Below are 15,965 nucleotides of genomic sequence, written 5' to 3' on the forward strand. Positions count from 1 at the left end.
TGTGGTGATGAGTAGAATGTGTATTCTATGGTCTTTGGATGGAGTGTTCTGTAGGTATCAATTAAGTCCATTTGGTCCAAAGTCACATTGAGCTTCCACATCGCCTTGCTGATTTTTTGTCCTGATGATCTGTCTAGGGTAGACTTGATTTTTTTTTAAATGTGGTACATATACACAATGGAATGCTATGAACAGTATTTAATTGCATGTATATCCACATTTAAAAACACAGTATAGCATTTAAAAATGTAAGCTCTACAAAAAAATGGAATAGAAAAAAATGACTGGAGATGATTCAAAATATGGTGAGTTTTAAGGTGATTTCGGTGCATCTAATGAAGATTAGACAAAATGTCCCAAGGGCGCTTCTAACCTTAACCAAGAAAAATGCAAATTGCAAAGTGTATGTATAATGTTCTGCTATTTAGGTAAGAAAAAAATATACACATATGCCAAAATATGCATACAGTATCTCTGGGAAAAGATATTGCTTCTAGTAAGGAAACTGAATTGCCTAAGGAGCAGGAATGGGACAGAGACAATATATTTTATATTTCTTGTCTTAATAATCTTGTTATTTTTTTAGTTTTGCATTTTTACAGATTTATTTATAACAGAAAAACTGGGAACAACCCCACAGTGGTTATCTATCATAGCATAACAAGTTACCCCAAAACTTAATAGCTTCAAACAACAAATATCTATTATCTCACAGTTTCTGTGAGTCAGGAATTCAGACATGACTGAACAGTTAGCTATTGATTCTAACTTAGCGTCTCTCTTGAGTTGTAGCCAAGATGTTAGCCAATTGCAGTCCTTAAAAGATCTGGATATTTCAGTCTTCTGCATGTGGTCAGCCAGTTTTCCCAGCATCATTTACTGAATAGGTTCTCCTCTCCCCAGTAGTGGGTGGTGGAGGCTTTGTCGAAGATGAGTTGGTTGAGAAATTGAGGTTTTGCTTCTGGAATCTCAATTCTATTCCATTGGTCTATATGCCTGTTCTTGTACCATTACAGGATGTTTTTATTATTGTCACTTTAATATATAGCTTAAAGTCTGGGAGTGTGATACTTTCTGCTTTGTTTTGTTTTGTTTTGTTTTTTGCTGAGGATTGTTTCGGCTATTCTCGATCGTTTATGTTTCCATATGAATTCCTGTATTGTTTTTTCTAGGTCTGAGAAGAATGCTGCGGTAATTTGATGGATACTGCATTAAATCTGTAGATTGCCTTAGGTAAAATGGACATCTTAACGAAGTTCATTCTTCCATCCTTGAGCATGAAATATTTTTCCACTTGTTTGTGTCATCTTTGATTTCTTTGAGCAGTGTTTTGTAGTTTTCGTTGTAAAGGTCTTTTATGTCTCTGATTAGGAAGATACCAGGGTATTTCATTTTTTTGTGGCGATTTTAAATGGAATTGTGCTTTTTATATGGGTTTCTGTTTGTTTATTATCGGTGTATAGAAATGCGACTTGTCTTTTGTACATTTATTTTATACCCTGAGACTTTGCCAAAGTCCTTTATCAGTGCAAAGAGGTTTTTGGCAGATTCTCTTGGCTTTTCAAGATGTACAATCGTGTCATCTGCAAAGAGAGATAGCTTGACTTCCTCTTTTCCTATTTGGATACAATAGTAGGAACATGGAACCAACCGTGCTCCCCATCACAAGAGGAGTGGATTAAAAATTGTGGTACATATACACAATGGAATACTACACAGCCATAAAGAAGAACAAAATCATGAACTTCGCAGCAACCTGGATGGAATTAGAGTTTATAATACTGAGTGATCTCTCACAGAAACAAAGAACTGAGCATCACATGTTCTCACTCATAAGTGAAACTTGAACAACTACTGTATTACTATAAGAAAAGGATTGAAAGTGGTGGGAAATGGCAGGGAGGGGGTGGGGGATGGGGACGTGGGATTTATAGTACTCGATATCTGCCTGGAGAAGTGGGGGCACATCTCATTGACAAGGGTAACTGCATAGTGAATATTTGTATACCTAGCCCTAAATTTTACCCACAATCTTTAATAAAAAAAAAAAATATATATATATATATATATATACATATATATATATATATATATATATCTGGATGAAGCTGGAGGATCAGCAAGGATCAACTGAAAAATTTCTCAGGAACACATATGTTTTTAGAAGGATGCCTTAGTTCCTCCCTGTATGTATGCTTCCATCCACTGCTTGGATGGCTTTTCTCAGAGTGAACAATCCAAAAAAAAAGGACAATAAAGACGTCACAAAGTCACTGTGACCTAGTTTTAAATGTCACACACTATCATTTCTGCCACATTCTATTTGTTAAAAGTGAGACACCAACTATAGCTCACACTCAAGAAGAAAAGAAGTAGGTACTACCTTGTGAAGGGAGGAATATTTTAAAAATTCAGGGGATATATTTTAAAACAACAACAAACCCAAATGTCCATCAATGGGTGAGTGGATGAGCAAATTATTTTATAGCTAAACAACAGAATACTAATCAGTAGTAAAAAGGAATGAATTACTGATATACAAAACAACATGGATGAATCTCAAAAATGTTGTGTAGAGTATAAGATACTAAACACACACAAAAAATATGTACTAAATAAATCTTTCATGTGAAGTTCTAGAAAAGGCAAAACAAAATGATAGAAATAAGACCAGTGGTTTCCTAGAGCTTGGGGAATATTATTATAAATGAGCATGATGAACTTCTTGGAGTAATGAAAATGTTCTATATCTTCACTTGGATAGTGGTGGCCTAGATGTATACGTCATCAAAACTCAGTGAATTTTCCATAAAATATGTCCATGCTGCTATATAAATTATACCTCAATTTAAAAGGAAAAAGGAAATAAATCAAAGTAAGGGGGTTACTGAATGAGCACATTCAAGGATTGACAGAAAGAATAGAAATATGTGACACTCGGCAGGTGGGACTAATGCCTTTATACACCCTTATGATGCCCTTAAACTCTCCAGTGACACAGAGGAGCAGAGGTGACCTTTTTATTTACCAAAGGGAGCTCCATTGTTGGCATGCTTCCTCTGAATCCTCTCATCCCTTCTTAATCATTAGTGACAGTGGCTAATTAATTGGCTTGCCTAGTCTCAGCAGAATTAATGAGCTGTTTCTCTTCATGGAATAGGAGACCTGGGTTTCTTTTCTCCATCATCTCACCATGCTTTTCTGTCTGCCTTGGGTACCACTAAAAGAGAGCTTAATTCACTGGATTGAGGAAAACAGGTGATTAGCAAGTGCTACATAGTAGAGAGCTAACTCTGGCTCCCACATCTGCAAGAGTGATGACAGAATATGTACTTAGCTTCTTTAGCTCACTGACCTGGGTTAAAATCTGATCTCTGGTGCTTACTAGCTAGACTTGGCAGGACAAGTTATTTATCCTCTGTGTGCCTTCATCTGAAAAGTAAGGTAATAATAGTGCCCACCTCTTGAAGTTATAAGAAGGAATGCTTTTAAAAGTGCCCAGGGAAATAAGCACTAGCAATCAATATTCATACCGGAAATATAAGTGGAAATCCAGCTCAAGGGTATAACAGTCCTCTGTAGTTTGCTTTAGTTCTTATTGTGAGAATCAAGGTAGGCTCCAACCAGTCGAGAAGTTCCTTTCTATGGGGAGGCTCTAGCAGCAAGGCAATGAGGAGATTCTCACTTTATTGCAAGTAAGGCACAAGTGTATCCCCCTACAGTCCCACAGTTTCCGTATGTTGGAATCAAGCAGGGCCTAGAATCCTGGCCCTGGCACTTATTGGTTGGGTAAATTTGGGAGAGTTACTTAATCTCTCTGAGATAGTTTCTTGTTCTGTAAATGAGGATTATTAACTAACTAGTAGGGTGGTTCTATGAAGTAGATGTTCTAGGAAGTCATTTAGCACAGTGTCTGGTATATAGGAAGCACCCAACAGATAATAACTGTGAAGACAATAGGTGGTTATCATTATTGGATTATAGAGCAGAATTTGTATCTTATAACTTCATGGCAGCTAGTACATGACTAGCTTTTTGGTGACCAATAAAGAAGAAATGAATGCATGTATGTGTGAAATTAATGAAAAGCAGGAAAAGTAGTGCTTACCTATTGTTGGTGTAAGAGAAAAGGACCCGAAGAAATAGGGTAAGTAAAAGAAGTGTTATAAAATGCAGAAAACAGGAGCAGATTGTCAAAAGAAGATATACACTGAAGAGATTCAGAAAAGCATACAGTGAGACAAGTTGCCAAGAGAGTAAGAATGTGAGAAGTGCTAGTATTTGTAGATGAATAAAACATGATGAGCTACTGCTGAGATACAAAAGAGAAGATACTGCAAAGTTTTAAAAGAAATAATGGACTGGGCATGGTGGCTCATATCTGTAATTTCAGCACTTTGGAGGCCAAGATGGGAAGATTGCTCGAGCCCAGGAGTTCAAGACCAGCCTAGGCAACATAGCAAGACTCCAACTCTACAAAAAATTTAGAATATTAGCCAGATGTGGTGGTGCATGCCTATAGTGCCAGCTACTCAGGATGCTGTGGCTTAGGCAGAAGGTTCACCTGAGACCAGGTCAAGGCTGTGGTGGGCCATTATTTTGCCACTGTACTCCAGCCTGGGTGATATGGTAAGACTCTGACTCAAAAAAGATTTTTTAAATAATAAAATAAATAAATAGGAATTATGAATAAAAATCATAATTGTGATTGCTTCTTCAGGAAGGAAGAAGAAGATGCGATCGGGGCAGGACCCACAGAAGACATCCAAGATCCTGGTAACATTTGTTCTGTTTTTAAATTAGGAATGGGGGCAGGTATGCCATATGTTTATTTTTATTATTCTGTAGAATCTATAGATGTATTTATATAATTATTTTTGAATAATTAACAATTTTTAAATAGGAACAAATCTTATCCTTAGGGAGAAAAGTAATGATGGAGGAAGGAGACAAAAAAGAGAGAATCCTGATGAAAAGGGTGGTGAGATTCAAATTTTGTTCTTCTTTGTGGCTGTGTAATATTCCATTGTGTATATGTACCACATTTTTAAAAATCCAGTCCACTTTCGATGGGCAGCACAGTTGGTTTCATGTTTTTGCTACTGTGAATGATGCTGCATTAAACAGGCATGTGCAGGTATCTTTTTTGTAGAATGATTTGGGTTCCTCCAGATATATTCCCAGAAGGAGGATTGCTGGTCATATAGAAGGTAGCTTTAAGCTTAGATGGGGGTCCTGTGATGGGGAGGTATTCATGCCAACCCATAAACTCCCAGGGCACTTTCTGACACCAACTTGCTTGACTCCTCTCCCTAAATGGCCCTCTTAATATTTTCTGTGTTCAGAAGACCCTCCGTTTGCCTCCTACCTGACAAGGTGGCTACCACATCCCACCCTCATCTTTGAGCTTGCTTGGTATGTCCCAACATAGTCCTTCACGGAAAAAAATTGCATGTCACCTCCCCCAGAAGGCTTTCCTTGACTCACCTACCTGGATTCCTCCTTTCTTTACTGTGCAGACTCCCATCTCTTGCCCACACATTATCTTTAACTTATTTGCCTTCAATTCTGGGGGATCTCCATTTTCCATGGATTCTCCAGTGTTTATTGTTTACCTGAAGTAACACTCTTCTAGCCTCTCAGCTTCTCATGGTGAGGCTTGAAAAATGAGACTATCTTGTAAAGCTTGTTGTTTCACTGACTAAGGAAAGGCTCCTTGAAAGCCCAAAGTCAGACATATTTGTTCTGGAGTGGATCTTTCATAGAAAAAAAATTCTATAAAGGAAATAATTGGCAAAATTATGAGTACAGTCTACAGAGTAAATAATATTTTTTCAATGTTGGCTATCTTGTATTTAGTAACCATGCTGATTTAACATAAAAAGAATTCCCTTTTTCTTAGAAACATGTAGAAGTGAAGAGGCAGTATATATGCAATTCATTCTCCAATAACTCAGAATAAATATAATTATATATATAAAGAAAAAGATGGAATGTTAAACATTGCTAATATTAGCAATTGATTAATATAGATAAATAGTGCATAGGAACTCTAACTACTCAAAGTTTTCTGTAGATTTGAATTTTTATAAAAATGCTTTAAATCTTAGGGAGTGGGGCACAGTTCATCCATAAGAGTACCTGATCTCAAACCAGGTGAAGTGAGGCCCAAATTTTACCTGTACAATGACCATTTGTATGCCTAGCCCTGAATTGTATCCCACATCTTTAAAACAAAATTTTTTAAAAATGAAGTACTCCCTTGTCCAAAAAATCAATCAATAAATAAATAATGAAAATGCTTTAAATCTTAAGTAGTGAGTAGAATTAAGAAAGTATCAAATGAATTCTAATTTCTACTTAAATATTTCAACCTCTACTCTGTATTTTGCTATTAATGTAATCTTATCTAAAAGGGGATAGACTTAAAAATTATATCATCCTTTTTACTTCCAAGTCCCAGAACAAGGCAATTGTCAACATTTTAAAAATCGTATTCTGCTATATTGCACATAATGTCAGGTTGACATTAGAGCTTTTCATTTGTAAAGAAAGCTCTTGTGTTTAGTTTGATAAATCATAATTCATTTTTAAAAGAGGAAAAGGGACAAAATCACCTCATTGACCTCTCTGTGGATGGACTCACTTTATTTCATGCAGAGGATAAATCTCTTCCTTAATTCATACACTCTGCCTCTGGTGTACTCCTTTACAAAGAAGGGTAAAGTAAATGATTCTAGGACATTTATGTACCAGAATACGAAATAACTCTGCATAGATATTTATGTCAGGAAAATTCTATCAAAAAGATTTCTTTGCTAATCCCTTCCAGATGTGCATAATGAAATATTCAGAACTATCACAGTATTCAGAATAAAATAGAGATTGATAACTTACTGTTGAGTTAATGAAAAGGAATTAATTAATCTGTTTTCCAACAGTCTCTCTTGCCCTCAACCAAGAAGTCAGAGGCACCGGTGTGGGGTTCCCTCGCTGTACAGTGCAGTCATGGTTTCCTTGCTCCCACTAGACAATATTTGACCTGGAGAAACAGGAGATAATGAGCAACTGCTAGATGGTGATGAGCCTGGGAAAGGGAGGCTGGGTGAGCAGAGGCAGAGGAGAAACTTCCACCTGCTGTGACTCACAAGCACCCAGGCTTAGTTTTGATACAACATGCGGAATCACACTGGTGTGACAGCCTCATCATTCCATGTTGAGACAGGAACAGGCCATGGTCAAGCAAAGCTTCCCAGAGGGCTTCCTCCTTCTGAGCTTCTCTGGACACTCAGGGTTGGAAAGGATTCTCTTTATGATTGGCCTCAACTTCCTACCTCCTGACCCTGGGAGCAGCACACTCATCATCCTGCCATCTGTGTTGGACCCCAGGCTCCACTCCTCAATGTACATTTTCCTCTCCAATCTCTCCTTCTTGGACCTCTTCTTCACCATGAGTTGCATCCCCCAGATGCTCTCAACTTCTGGGGCCCAAAGAAGACTATCAGCTTCCCAGACTACTCCATCCAACTCTTCATCTTCCAAGTGTATCCTCCTAACAGTGATGGTCTTTGACCACTAAGTGGCTTTCTGTCAGCCCCTCCACTATGCCACCATAATCCACCCCCATCTGTGCCGGCAGCTAGCATCTGTGGCCTGGGTTATAGGTCTGGCCAATTGACAATCCAGACACCAGCTGCTCTCCACCTGTCCTTCTGTCCCCACTGACAGATAGATGACTTTTTATGTGAAGTCCCTTCTCTAATTCCACTCTCCTGTGAAGACACTCCCCACAATGAAATTCATTTGACTATATCCAGTGTCATATTCGTGGTTCTGGCTCTCAGCCTTATCCTTGTCTCGTATGTTGCCATTGCCTTGCCAGTGCTGAGGATTAACTCTGCCAAAGCACGGAAAAGTCTTTTGAGGCCTGCTTCTCCCATCTCACTGTGGTTACTACCTTCTACAGTTTAGTCATTGCTGTTTATCTCCAACCCAAAATTCCCTATGCCCCAAAGAGGGGCAAATTCTTTGTTCTTTTCTGTGCAGTAGGCACTCCTTCACTTAGCCCTCTCATATGCACCCTGAGAAACAGGGAAACAAAGAGAACTTTCGGGAGATTCAGGAGATTGATGGGGAAGAATGGGGAGTACAGGGAGAGCTGAGGAAGAGTTGCCTAATGTACTTTTTAAATGATGAAGAGTTTCTTTACGCTTTGAGAAATGTAGAACTTCCCAGGCCACTACCTTTTCCAAACACACCTGAGCCACTTCATTGGGTCACAGTATGACTATGTGGTATTTATGAGAGAGAGAAGATGAGGGAGTGGAGAGAGAGACAGAGATTGAGACTCAGTTAAGAGGAGGTTATATCTTTATAAGACACCTTATATTCGAACATGCCTATCACTGCTATTTCCTCTCTTCTCCATCCTGTTTTTGCTTTTGTCACTTCTTTAGAATCCCTAACTCCACTATACCTGTTTTTGGTTGTATAATCTCTCTCCAATTGTCATGAAAGTGTAGGGGAACCACTTTACCATGGAGTTTTGGAGAACTTGCATATCTACATAATTCATGTAAGCAAAGGCTAATCTGAAACTTGGAAGAATACCTGTTCTGGAAAATGAGAGAATGGGAGGCTTCTTAGGTTCTGCCTCAATACTATATCTCCCACTCCTTCTTGTATCTCCTGGGACACTGTCTTGAGATAGTTCCTTACTGCCTCCCAGATTTTGATGGATGAGTTTCTCTGTCCCACAACCTTTCAATATAGCAGAAGAATATCATGAGATATAACTGGAGTCTAGCATTGACTCCTCATCAATGGGCTACCCCACAACAGTGTTGCAGTCATCTTGCCCCTTTTGTTTCAGTGTCATTCTTTTTAGTATGTGGGACGAGGACCCAGAAAGTTGGCACCTTTGGTTTTTTCTTCTTTTCATTTGTAATAAATTGTCTGAGTCTAAAAGTGGTTCATCTTTTTACCAGCCAAATCAGTTGGGCCTTGGTCTTGCCTTGCTTTCATGAGTGTGTTTGACAGTCATCACTGTCAGTCTATCTTCATTTCTAGTTCCTACCATGTTGTCTTAGTCCATTCAAGCTGCTATCACAAAATACCATAAACAGGGTAGCTTATAAACAACAAAAATGTCTTTCTCACAGGTCAAAGATCAAGGCAGACTTGGTGTCTATTTACTGACTTACAGATGATGACTTCTTGCTGTGTCCTCATATGCGAAAAGGGACTAGCAAGCTCTCTGGGGTCTCTTTTGTAAGACCACTAATTCCAATCATGAAAGCTATTCTCTCATGGCTTAATCACTGTCCAAAGCATTCAATCTTTGCATGTCTTCTTTCCTTCTGCCTCAAAGTCCCTTCTCTCCATTTGTTTCTTCTTATATGGACCATTTTTGGTCTTTCTTTTCTCCTTCACCCTCTCCCCTAGGTAATCACCTCCAATATAGTGATATGTCAACAAAAGTGAATTGTTTTTCCTGATGTCATAACCAACCATATTTTTTCCCATTAATCCTCACCTGGAGGAGGTTTCTCTGCTACTCATCACTTGACTCCATCAGAAACAGGTATATTATTATGGGCTTCACTTCCTTCAGGGTGAGGTGGACGGTCTTCTCTTTGTCAATGCTGTAGAGCTGATAGCTTTCTCTTGGGTTTTAGAGTCTTAAGTCCCAGCAGAAAAACCTGTTTCTGCATGGAAATCCTGGTCTTAGATCATAAATCTTACTTCAGGTAGGCAGCCAACATCATTATCTCCTGATGCTCAGAATCAACATTTGCCTGGGCAATTCTACATATAGTTAATATAGTCTTCAGAATTGAAGATGAATTAAACATATTCCCAGTGAAGGAAAATGTCAACAGGAGCCTTGCACTAAAAGAAATGCTAAAGTTAATTCTTCAGACAGAGAAAATGAAAAAAGCAGGAAAAACTTGAAATATTATGACTGAAAGAAGAACAACAGAAAAGACCATTAACTGAGTAAATTGAGTAGTATATTCCACATGAAGTGATAAATTATTAATTCTAAGTAGACTGTGGAGAGTTAAGTATTTATACTGTGATTACTAAAGCATTTAGTAAAACAAAAAGTTATACAGTGACATCAGCAGAAATGATAGAGTAAGAGTGTCCCAAAATGATCTATTCCATAAAAGTGAAGTGAACTCGTGCAGAATTGTCAGAATTAACATTCCTCAGAACTCTGGAAATTAACCAAGGGTTTTCTATAATCTGGGGGGTGTTTGTTCAAGAATAATGGCTGAGCCGGGCTCGGTGACTCAGCCTGTAATCCCGCGCCTTTGGGAGGCTGAGGTGAGTGGATTGCTTAAGCCCGCGGGTTCGAGACCCGCCTGGGCAACTTGGCGAGATCTCCTCTCTACAATAAATCAAAAATCAACCAAGCGTGGTAGCGCGCGCCTGTAATTCCGGCTACTTGGAAAGCTAAGGCGGAAGGATCGCCAGAGCCCAACAGGTCGAGGCTGCGGTGGCTGGGAGCGGCCACTGCACTCCAGTCTGAGCGACGGAGTGAGACTCCAACTCAAAAAAAAAAAAAAAAAGAATAATGGCTGAATCTTGGTAAGAACAGTAAGCTCTGTGGTATTTTAACTGGTACGATTCCCATTCCTTTCTTCTCAGCTCCACAGTAAACTTGAAAACTAACAGCTCACCACCAAGGTGAAAACCAGCAGACAGGAAGTCACTAGAGCAGATACAATGTGTTAGAGATACTTTTAATGCTCTATTTCCAAAGAATATTCATTATTTTACTTGTTTGGTTGTTTCCTAGAATTCACAAAGCTATCTTTATTTGATGTGACTCAAACCTAACCCTGAGAGAACAATCTACTCCCTGGGAATATTAGCCAAAAAAAATCATAGACAATTGTCGAACATCATGGCTGCCTGCAGTCATAAAATGCAACTAGGATAAACAATAGGCTAACCTTGTACCCCACATCTTTATAATAAAAATTTTTTTAAAAGAATAACTTAAAAAAAAAAAAACAACCAATAGGCTAACCAAACATTTAAAAGAAAATGCCAGGAAATGGAGATGTCTATAAGTGGCCCTGAAAAACTTCAGCATACTCCAGAAAATCCAGTGGGCCATGTGCATGCATAGGCCTGGGCAAGACAAGGACTATCTGCATGCTCTGAGCAGACCTGAGAAGACCTTAAGCTCTAACTCTGAGTTTGAGACACTGTACAAACAGGAGATGAAGGCTAAAACAGACTGTAAACTGCTTGGTTGAGTTTTGAAGACATGTCTCAGATTGCACACAGAGCCCCTCTACATAAACTGGGAGACTTATTACTTCCAGATAGCTAAGGAAATCTTTGTCCAATTCCTAGCTAGTCACTAAGCTAACCAAGCTGAGACTTCAGTGGCCACATACAACAAAGTATACAGACTTTACAGATAGTTTTAAAGACTCGCTAAACAAACAACAACAACCAGAACAACAACAAAATCTGGAGATAGAAAAAATATTACTTCCAGAGTTGCCATACAATCTTATTTAAAATGTGAAGTTTTCAACAACAACAAAATAGTAAAACATGCAAAGAAACAATCAAGTAAGGCTCATACCCAGGAAAATAAATAGTCTGTAGAAACTTTCTCCGGGAGCAGGCTCTGATGGAGGGAAAAGCCTGACTCACTGCAGCTGATGTAGCCAGGTCACCTCTGCATTGGGAGTGAAGTAATTGCTCTGATTCTAAGATAAAAGCCCATCCTGCCCTTAACGTAATCTTCATTCAAGGTGAAATTCAATGAAGAATGAGTCCTAATCCAATAGGGCAGGTGTCCATATAAGAAGAGGAGATTAAGACACAGACAAGCACAGAGGGACAATCATGTGAGGGCACATAAGAAGACAGCATTCTACAAACCAAGACAAGAGACTTTGGAAGGAAACCCTGCCAACACCTTCATTTCAGACTTTCAGCCTCCAGGACTGTGAGAGAATAAACTTTCGTTGTTTAAACTGCTCAGTCTGTGGTCTCTTGTCGTGGCAGCCCAGCTGATAATCACAGTTAAGAACTTTACAGATCAAATCATGTGAAGTCTCCAAGCAGTGAGATCTACCTGCTCCCACAACTCTGAGCTGCTAAAGCTTTGCTTCTGGATTACAGAAGCTCCTAGAACAAAACTTGTTACACAAGCAGACTGATAAAAGCCTGTGATATGCCTGGAAATATCCCACAGGTGACCTTGTGGTCTGCAGTCCCATATCCATGCATCACTGGGGTTTCTGGAGAACTGTAGGGACTGGCTCCAAATGAGCCCAGTGTTTGAATCTTCCCTTCTAGCTGGGATTATGGCATAACCTTCAGTTAGTGGCTCTATTGAAATGAAGGGATCCAGCCCCAGTCTCACCCCTCCCTGTTCCATGTTGCCCCTGTCCTACCCTTCTCTGCTCCATGTTATCTGAGGCTAGTGGAAGAGAGCAGATCCACCTCAGATCTAATCTGGTCATAGGATGAGGCTGGAGATCTGATAACACCAGTGCCCATGGAAACATGGGAGTAAGGTGCAATTCTGTGTTCTGGTCCAGTGTTGGAACCCATGATGGTAACAGAAGAGAAGCTGCAAACAACACCTTGTGGCCCACCCCAGGCCACCAGGGCACTGTGCTAGAGCAGTTGGGCTTTGGTCCCCAACAAGGAGAAGAGATTTACAGATAAAACCATTTCAGGGGGAAAGGTGACTTTTACTCAGCAAGAAAAAAAGACCCACCATGGAGGTGACATGTGGCCTCATGGACAGAACATACTCTCCATTCCTCATCTCACTGAGACCCACATCATGTCCAGAAACCACCACTAAGCCCAATGACTGAGCTGCACTTTCTTCCCCACTAAACAGAAGGAAGAGGCAGCTCTCTTCAGGCGGGAAGGCCTCAGTGCCGGGTGTAGCCCCAGGACTGGGTACAGGGAGACCTCATCACCCAGAAACGGTGTTTCTGAGTCAGGTCATGAGCCAGGTTCTCTGAAGAGCAGGTACAACAGGTGGGATGCTGGAGTTCTGGGAGCCTGGTCTGATGGAGATTCATGGTTCTCTGCAGTCAAAACAGTCAGTAACCTTTGCATTGAAATTGAAGTAATTGTTCTGGTTCTGAGATGAGAGCACCTTCCCCACTCAAATCTTTTTCAGAGGTAAGATTCATATAACATAAAACTAACCAATTTAAAGGACATAGTTTCACCTCACTTAGCACATTCACAATGTTTTGCAACCACTATCTCTATTTAGTTTCAAAATGTTTTCTTCTCCATAAAGAAGCCCTGTACCCATCATCAGTTACTCCCTTTTCCCTCCTCCTCCAACTCTCGACAACCACCATCTGCTTTCTGTCTGTATATTTACCTATTCTGGAGACTTTCTATAAATGGAACCAGACCCCATGTGACCTTTTGTATCTGGCTCTTTCACTCAGCCTTATATTTTCACAGTTTGTTCACAGTGTAGTGTGTGTCAAAACTTAATTTCTTGTCTTAGATAAGAAATAAATATGAGTGTAGAAGCTTGAATTCAAAAAATCCAAGAAGTGATTCTCAAAAGTCAGACCACACCTCAGTAACACAGTGGCTTAAATCTTACCTCTATCAGAACAACACATTTCCCCACCTGTCTACATAGCCTGGGGCATCTAGGAATTAGGAACAGAGCTCAGGAGTGGCTCGCTCACTGTGATCACCCCAGGGACTCCAGGCCCATCTTTTTTCAGGAACCCCATTTCTGCTCTATCCATCTCCAAATGCACCTCCTCAGTAAAAACAGTCATGAGTTTTCAAATCCTGGACAAATAAGTCTCTGAGTTAAGATAGTGTAAAGATGAAAAAAGCTAGGGAGATCTGTTCTTATACCTGGGAGGTCTTCTTGGATTCAACTCCTACCACAGAAGCCAACGTCCTGGTTCATTCATGGTGCAGTATGTGTCAGAAATTTCATTTCTTGTCTTAGGTATGAAATGAATATAAATATGTAAGTTGCAAAATCAAAAAGATTGAAGAGAATATTCCCAGAAGTCAAAGACTTTACCTCAGTAATACATCAAATTCTACCTCTAACAAAATAACCAGTCCCTAGCCTGTCTACGCAGTCTGGGCATCTATGAACTGGGGGCCAGAGATCAGGAGTGGCTCACTCTCTGAGGGCACCCAGGGACCCCGAGCCCTCCTTCCTTCAGAAACCCTTTTTTCTGTCCTGTTCATCATCAAGTACGCTTTCCCCAGTGAATATAAAAAAAATTTTTTAAATCATGAGATTTCAAATTCCAGGCAAACATGTCTCTGAGTTAAGATGGTTTGAAAAATGAAAGAAGTAGGGAGATCTTTTCTCATACCTGGGAAGTCTTGAACTGGACTCCTGCCATGGAGGCCAAAGTCCTGAGAAATCAAAGTTCCGCCCTCACATCAGGAAGTGCCCTAATAATGAGTACTTTGAGTAAGGTCCTAACAAGAGGTCATCAAGTTCCCTGTATCCCTTGAGTCTTTCCTGTGTTGAGTACACTTGCACATAAAAGCCCAGGCCTTCATTTGTATTATATCTCAACATCTCATGATATCCCCTCCATCCTGTCTGATTCTTTTAATTACTCTGTTCTTAACAAGAGTAATTCCAAAAAAGAAGTCTTTAAGAAAAGTAGCAGCCTGTCCCCCTTGTGTGCATCTCTAAGACTGAGGTCCTGTCCTGGCCAGCCAATCCTAGGTAGGCAGGAGAGGGAACACGGGCTGGCATTTTGCAAATGGGCTCAGACATGCCAGGAGCCCAAACGTACTTCTTTCATTTTGCCGTGAATAGAATTGCATGTTTTGCTTAAGATGTGAACTTATCTCAACTCCCACTGGATTTACCAATTCTGGGGAGATTGGCTGTGCTCTGTTAAGGCAGACATCACTAGCTCTGGTGTGTCCCACCACTGACTTGCTTTGTATGAAGCAAGAATAGACATCTCTCCTTTTTCCACTAGTTTCAATCAATCAATCAATTAATTAATTTATATTACATCTCCTTGAATCAACTGAACAGTAAATTCAGGAATCAAAACAATGCCTATCAATATAGCATCTGTATTACTCCCCTAACAACCTCAGAAGCACTTTGGTGTCACCCAAAGCATGTGCTTATATGCTTTTCTCCCCAGAAATTGAATTTACTTCCCAACATAACAGGTATCCTTGGAAAAATTTGTATTCTGTAGATTATCATTTAGTATAGAGAGCCTGGGAGAATGTATCCTGCAGAGAGATTCTAAGGAGAAGGGGAGAGAAGGGCTCTGAATGCCATGCTCAGTCTCTCCCAGATGTCCTGCTCAGCAGTCACTTGTGACTGATGCTGGTCATAGAAGCCCTTTCAAATGGGAACATGGTGTGAAAAATATGCCCTTTTTTCACTTGCTAAGGACCATAGATTAGACCCTGTTTCTTTTCACTTCCTTAAGTTTACAATTCCACAATCAGTAAGATCTGATTTTTTACAACATTTTCATCACTCCTCATGCAATAAGTTGGGAAGTCATTCTTCCTACTCTATATTTTGCAAAAGTTGGTGTAGAATTATTTTTTTCCCTCTAAATGTTTGGTAGAATTTACCAGAAAAGACATCTTGACCTATGCTTTTCTTTGTTGGAAGATTTGTAATGACCACTTTAATGTCTTTACTTCTTATAGGTGTATTCAGATTTTCTATTTCCTCTTGAGTCAGTTTTGGTAATTAGTGTGTTTCTAAAAATCTGTCCATTTTATGGAAGGTATCTAATGTTCATAAGATTTGCTTATAATCCTTTATATTTCTATAAAATTTATAGTGATGTTCCTGCTTTCATTTCTTATTTTAGAAATTTAATTATTTTTCTTCTTTTAACCAGCCTAGCTAAATTGTTTCAATTATGTTGTTATTTTCTACAATTCGCTTTTTTGGCTTCATTACTTTTGTGTTC

At 39.5% G+C, this 15,965-nt stretch overlaps 1 pseudogene; it reads left to right on the forward strand.

The window, feature by feature from the left end:
* Positions 1–7,234: 7,234 nt before the first annotated feature.
* LOC103254029 lies at positions 7,235–8,162 on the forward strand (annotated as a pseudogene).
* Positions 8,163–15,965: the final 7,803 nt, after the last annotated feature.

This window comes from Carlito syrichta, unplaced genomic scaffold, assembly GCF_000164805.1.
Source record: "Carlito syrichta isolate Samal-C Ts95f unplaced genomic scaffold, Tarsius_syrichta-2.0.1 Scaffold263284, whole genome shotgun sequence".
Classification (NCBI taxonomy): domain Eukaryota; kingdom Metazoa; phylum Chordata; class Mammalia; order Primates; family Tarsiidae; genus Carlito; species Carlito syrichta.